Below are 6,853 nucleotides of genomic sequence, written 5' to 3'. Positions count from 1 at the left end.
GATAGACAAACATTGTAGAATCACCTTACTGGGGTTTTAAATAGATAAGAACATCTTCGAGCTAGACAGACTTTCCCAAAATGTGCTTCTCAGCACTCCAGGCCCAAAAGGTACTACAAAGAAACAGTGGGGCTCCTGTAGGCAGGGAGGCCCCGTGTCTGCAGGGTCCACCCCGTGGCTGGTACATGGGAAGACTCAGTAATGAACTGAGTTGCAAAGAAAAATGTGCAGCCTGGCTTAATACAGTGCTGCTCAGGCACAGTCAACCACAGAGCCACGTGACCTGTGTGGAGAGTGGGTCTGCGGCGCTGAGGCTTAGCTAGCACCGCACCCAGGCAGGAAATGGATGGTGTTTTCAAGACTCCTCTCAATCAAACGAGAAAATATAGTTTCAATGCAAGCTCACATTTTTGTCTGGAAAGAAAGCCCTCTCCTGAGTTAAAACGCTGGGGAGGATAGCAAGGCCTTGGTACACAAGAAAACAAAAATGAGAAATCTTACCTCGAGCCTCAGTTTCACAGAGTAACAGGCAGAAACTGAAACCAACAGACATTTCTGTGAAAGAGGTCACCTGCGGGAGCCCAGTGACCCAGCAATGTTCTCAAACAATCTAGAATAAGCAAGAGGTTTCCCAGCACGAAGCTGAAGTACAAAACAACGGACTCCTCAATGGACATGGCAGCCTAAGGAGTCCATCAACACAGAAAAGAAGGGGACAGAGGGCAAGATGCCCCCACACACACTTTCCCTGAGGCTGTGAGGCTGCCACTTGCTGCATGAGTGGCAGTGCGGACTTGGGCAGCTCCAATATATTTTAAAAAAAAAATGGGGGAAGTGGCACTGGGTGACATTCTTCATGAGAGAGATGAGTAATAGTGTCAAAAAGTGCATGGTCTGCTGCCCCTATAGATGTTAGTGTAACACCTCCCCCACTGAAACAGTGAGCCAGCAACAAATAGCAAATGTCACAGAAAACAAATCTCTTACAGTTGGGTCGTTGCTCAGCTGAGGCTTGGGAGGGAGGAGGCCTACTGAGAACACAAAGGTGGTGGAAGTCACACCACAAAGTCCCTTTGGCACTGTCACAGGCAACATAACTGAGCATCCCTGGATGCCAAGGTCATACTAAGGTGGTTTTTAAAAATTAAATTTATTGGAGTGACACTGGTGAATAAAATCATGTAGGATTCAATTGTACATTTCTATGACATATGATCTATATATTGCATTGTGTGCCCTCCACCCACAGTCAAATCTTCTGCCTTCACCATATACTTGACGCCCCTTACCCTTTACTATCCCACCGTCTTCCCGCTTATAACCACCATAATGTTGTCTGTGTCTGTGAGTTCTTGTTTGTTTGTTTTGTTCATTTGTTGCTTTCAGTTTTATATCCCACATTTGAGTGAAATCATATGGTTCTTAACTTTTTCCGTCTGACTTATTTTACGTCTCATAAGGATTTTTAAAAAAATAGATATATACTTCATCTTATTTAAATAAACATCAAAAGCAGCCATGATCAACACTGTTAATAACGTAAGCATTGGAAACCAAAGGCGGAAGATGCATCTCTCTCTCCCTCTCTCTCCCTCTCTCTCCCTCCCTCCCTCTCTCTCTCTCTCTCTCTCTCTCTCTCTCTCTCTCTCTCTCACACACACACACACACACACACACACACACACCTCCATTCCCAATCTATTCTTTTATAAAAAAAGAGCAAATTTAGAGCAGGGAGTCAGTTCAAACTGACCTGCCTTGCCTCAATACCAGTAGACAAAGAGCGATGTGCTGAAAACAGATTAGCAATCAGTCTCTTCTAACGCTGCCCCCATGCCCCCAAGGAGGGTGCCACTTCCTTATGTCCCCTTCTGCTACTGCTCTGAGTCATGGCACAGCTCTGGTCTCATGCACCCTGAACGTGGCAAAACCAAGCCTGGGGCCCAAAGGATAGCAAAGCTGTAGCTGCTATTAGAATTTTGTCAAGTTAGGGCTTCATTATACTATGGGATCAATAAGGCTGTTGTGTGATAATCCTGCTGTCCTCACCACCGCCAGCACCACCACAATTCCCTTCCTGTCCCAAAACTGAGTGCACAAGCAGAGACACAAGTTAGAAGACAAAGATGGGCTTTATTCTGTTATTATTCACTAAACAGATCCCCAGTGCTTCAAGTACATATAGGGCACATAGTAAATGAAATACCTGTTAAATGATTACTTGCTGTTGAATGAAACCAGAGTTAGTCTTCCTCTAGGAGGTAAGATGGATAACAAATCACTTGATAATTTGGCCAAGTGTTTTTGCATTTATGTAAATAGAAGAGATGCAGAAATGAGCCTAAGAAGCAGCTTTGGGACAAGTCTACAGGTTTTCTTGTTTTGTGATTTTATGTGTTTTCATTAACTCCTCGAGTGCTGTGAATCAGGGATCTCTAGGTTGTATATGTGGTTCCTACAAGGTCTTCTTTCCCACGAGCACCTGGCTGCACCTGTGTTCGAATTTTGCTACTTTACACAGCAAGGTGGGAAGGGACTGAGATCCTTGCATGAAGCAGGAATCTTAGAAGAGCTGCAGCAGGCACAGATACACAGTGGCCTCAGTCTCTCTCTCCCTTGATAATCTTCTACCTCACTTTATAACCTGACAAGTCTGTGATTTTAGCTTCACTCAACAGGTGTCAAAGGCAAGCCTCATTTTTTCTCTTCCTCGTTGCCATCACCTAGTGTCTGCCCCGCCCACCCCACCCCCCATACCCTTCCTCATCATTTGACCTATGGTTTCCTCAACCATTCCTTCACAACAGAATACTATTACATTCTTCTCCTTTCTGGCCATTTTTTTCAAGGTCCCCATTTTTTTCTCCTACTCTGTACATTCCCCATTCTCCTGTTTGTTCATCTTTATTTCACACACTCATTCTTACTCACCCAATTTGACTTTTGTATGTGTTTTTCTTGTGGAATTACTCATATTTGTTCTTACTTTCTTCTTTCTATCTTCTTCCCACCTCCCTCCCTTTTTTAACCTTTGCCATTTGTACAACTGAACTTCCTTGTTCTTCTCTCTGGGTTATTCTTACCCTTCTCCTCCCCCCCCCCCCAAATTATATATAGTTTGGCTTCTACATTCTTATTTAGAAGGAAAATGCTGTAATTCTTAAATTTTCATTACTCATATCCTTGGACTTTATCTCAGACCCTTTTGGGCTTCTAGAGTTTTTATAGACCAACACTGATGTACAGCAAAACCTCCCGGTTTCAAGCTTCTTTTCTTCACCTGTAAACTTAATCCACTACAGTAAAGGAATGTACATAAGCCCAAATAGGTTAGGAGGGACACCCATCCCCAGAAAATCATCACTATTTTAACCTATAAAGCCGTTGTTCATAAAAAATCCAACTCACACCCAACTGGTATGGCTCAATTGGTTGAGCATCTTACCATGTACCAGGAGGTTGCTGGTTCAATTCCCAGTCAGAGCACATGCCCAGCTTGTGGGTTCAATCCCCAGTGTAGGAGGCAGCTGATCAATGTTTCTCTCTTACTGATGTTTTTATTTCTCTCTCCCTCTCCCTTCCTCTCTCTGAAATCAATAAAAACATTTTTTTTTTAAAAAATCCGGCTCATAAGGTCCGTTATCTGACCTGACTCCACACTTATTCCATAATGAAAGCACTATCTTTGTGGCATTTTCTAGAAACAATCTGGTAATTGTTTAACATTGCAGGGGCCTGTAGCAGTGATACCAGCTGGGGCAAATAAAAAGCTGGTCAGAGAATCTGGGGAAGAAAGTATCAATAGGGGGCTCTGAAAATCTCCAACATGTTACTGAGGGTCTAGAAAGATGCTCACATTTGAGGACTATGTGTATGTCAAAGAAAGATATAAAAAGCCTTAATCTCTCAACTCTGAACTAGAAGCTCTGCACAAGCAGGAAGAAAGGACTAAGGCAGAGTTGTAAACTTCTAGAATGCTGAAGGCCTACCCCAACACACAGAGACAATGTCCCAATGAAGAGTAGGAAATTTATTTATTCAAGGAATTTAAGGAAACTTCCATCCAAACCTTAGCTCATTATTAAGCTAAGTAACAGAGACATTGGTGACCTCACACAAAGAATACAGACTTTACAGAATTAAGTCAGGAAAGTTAATAAGCAAATTGCAGTAACGGCAACAACAAACAGAAACGAAATACCACCACCAACCAAAATCTACGGGATAACAGAGTCTGATTTCCATAATTGCCTCTTTATATTATTTAAAATATCTAATATTCACCAAAAAATTAAAATACATGCCAAGAAACACTTCCATGAGAATCAATTGGTATATCCTGTCAAGACATGTCCGGAGAGAAATTTCCAATATGGATACAACCAAACTCTCTCGTGTCTGGTGGCTAATGTGATGGCATTCAACTCAGTTTTTAATATGGAGTCATTTCTTACTTCCATTGGGAAATTTATGAAGCTGATTCCTGATCACAGACCTAATGATCTGGAAACCATCATCAGACCCAAGGCCCAGGTTATTTACTTTTTTACCAGGTTTCCCAATGTGAGTAGATTCAGGCCCAAGCACAAAAATAACCCATTTATAGAAGATACTCACCCTTAAAGGAAAAGGCAATAATGCCCCATTCCTGGCTCTCTCTTTCCAACAGGAACAGAGAGGTTCTAATAACTTATTGAAGAATGTTGACACAGAGTCTGGATCCTGTGATGCCACAATACAACAAGAAAACCTAGGTAACTATTTAGTGTCATAATTTAAAATGCACAATAAAGTACAGCATAGGAAATATAGTTGATAATATTGTAATAACTATGTATGGTGTAAGGTGGGTACACTTATTGGGGTGACCATGTAGTAAGTTATATAAATGTCGAATCACTATGTTGGACACCTGAGAATAACACAGTATTGTATACCAACTATAATGGAAAAATTTTTTTAAAAATGTTTAACCTATTAGAAATTCAAGATAATTTCCCATCATGAGGAAAATAAACAAAATCCATGTGACACTGTGAGTAGAGATGATGACATGGACATTTACACATTGTCTGGCCTCATAGGTGGGGACATGATAAAGACCCGGAGAGTTATTTTAAGGTATTAATGCATCTTATGGACTTAGGACTCAATTTCCAAGTATCTGTCCTTGGAGAAACCTTCACAGATGTCCCAGATTAGAAGCTGTGCAATGAGGTTGTTACCCACTTTGGATCTGGTTTATCTGAAATATTCCAGCTGAAAATCTGTATTCTACATTTAAACAGCTTTGAAAAAGACTCCAGAATTTCCTCAAGAGATCAGATATTATAAGACAATCTCTCTGGAAGGTTGACATGACTCCCTTTCTTAGGAGGCCCTACACGGTAAATTCAGGTCTCTGCTTACAAGAGAACCTAGAAAAGATTTGTGACAGATGGGGCTAAGTCACAAACTTGCAGCCTAAGACAGAATCTGCATAACTTTCCAGAGTGTGCCCATATTTACCTGATCAGTGAGGAAAGAGAAACTGCAGAAGAAGCTAAGCCTGTTGCCTGTCACAGCTGATACAGAGCCATACGTTACAAACCTGTGGCAGCTTCACATCTCCAGTCCCTGTTACCACCCCAATTTAAATGAAAAACAATTCAAATTAAGAACATTCCTAGGGATGTTCTGATGGCTACACATGTCCTCAGCATCACATGGAGGAGACCATTAAAAAAAACACAGAAAATAATGTGGCCAGTTGTATAACCACATTCAAGAATCCTATATGTGGTATCACTTTGAATTTCCAGTTGAATCAGTTTTTATCCTTTGTACTGAATGACCCTGACTGAATTCTTTCATTTTACCACCACGGTAGCCAAACTGTATCTTCAAATGTTTGCACTTGGCTGGGTGTCCACCTAGGTTGCCAGGTTATCATGAGAGCTTTGTTGTGTCCTCAGAGGGCCACAGAGTCTGAAATAAGAATCTGGTTGCTACCATACTAATCGAGCAAGCATCTCAGAATTGTCTGCAACTAAAGGGCTGCTTTAGCACTTTTCTTTTAGCAAATTCATCGCTATGGTGCAGGAAGTTTTAAGTGAAGGTATTAATAAGGATTCTCAGAGTTGCATATGTATTTATGTTCAAGGAAGTTGCAAGGTAAACAGCTGTAATTTGGAGACACATGGGAAATACACTAAGTGGGGCCATCTCACCCATAAAATGAACACTGAGATACCTGTTTCAATTTTTTCCCAAGGGTAAAAACAGAAATAAAAATATTTATTTTAAAAAACAGTAACTGTGATATTAACAGTTCTCGCAAATATTTGCATCTAGTTGCAAATATAATCTTTTCAAGATAAATCACTTATGATTCCAATAATCAAGTTCCTGTATTTGTTGATATAGTGATGTTCTGAATGGCTAAAAGGTTATAAAATAATTTTTTAAGAAAGGGCCCATTGCAATATAAAGAAAAATAAAGGTGGGTATTACAAGGCTTCAATACCCCCTTTTCAGTAATGGGTATAGCAACAGACATGAACAACAAGAAATTAGAAGCCTTGAATAAAACTATAAATCACATAGACCCAGCAAATATCTACAGAATACTCCTTCTACACCCTACCATAAATAGCAGAAAATACATATTTTTCTCAAGCACACATGAAGCAGTCTACAGGATACGTCATAAAACAAGTATCAATAAATTTAACAGGTTGAAATCATACCAAGTATGCTTTCAGACCATAATGGAATAAAATTAGAAACCAGTAACAGAAGGAAATTTTAGAAAATGACAATATGTGGAAATTAAACACTGCTTTCCCAAATAAATAATGGATCAAAAAAGAGA

General features: G+C 40.4%; 1 pseudogene across 1 annotated transcript; it reads left to right on the top strand.

Moving 5' to 3' along the window:
• Positions 1-1,518: 1,518 nt before the first annotated feature.
• LOC308549351 (tRNA-queuosine alpha-mannosyltransferase pseudogene) lies at positions 1,519-5,334 on the top strand (annotated as a pseudogene). Its single transcript has 3 exons — positions 1,519-1,539; positions 4,309-4,567; positions 5,085-5,334. The product of its transcript is annotated as a tRNA-queuosine alpha-mannosyltransferase pseudogene (transcript).
• The last annotated feature ends 1,519 nt before the right edge of the window (positions 5,335-6,853 follow it).

The sequence above is a fragment of the Miniopterus schreibersii genome (genome assembly GCF_964146895.1).
Source record: "Miniopterus schreibersii genome assembly, chromosome: 19".
Classification (NCBI taxonomy): Eukaryota; Metazoa; Chordata; class Mammalia; order Chiroptera; family Miniopteridae; genus Miniopterus; species Miniopterus schreibersii.
The sequence above is the reverse complement of the archived record's forward strand: the minus strand, read 5'-3'. Positions and strand labels throughout refer to the sequence as shown.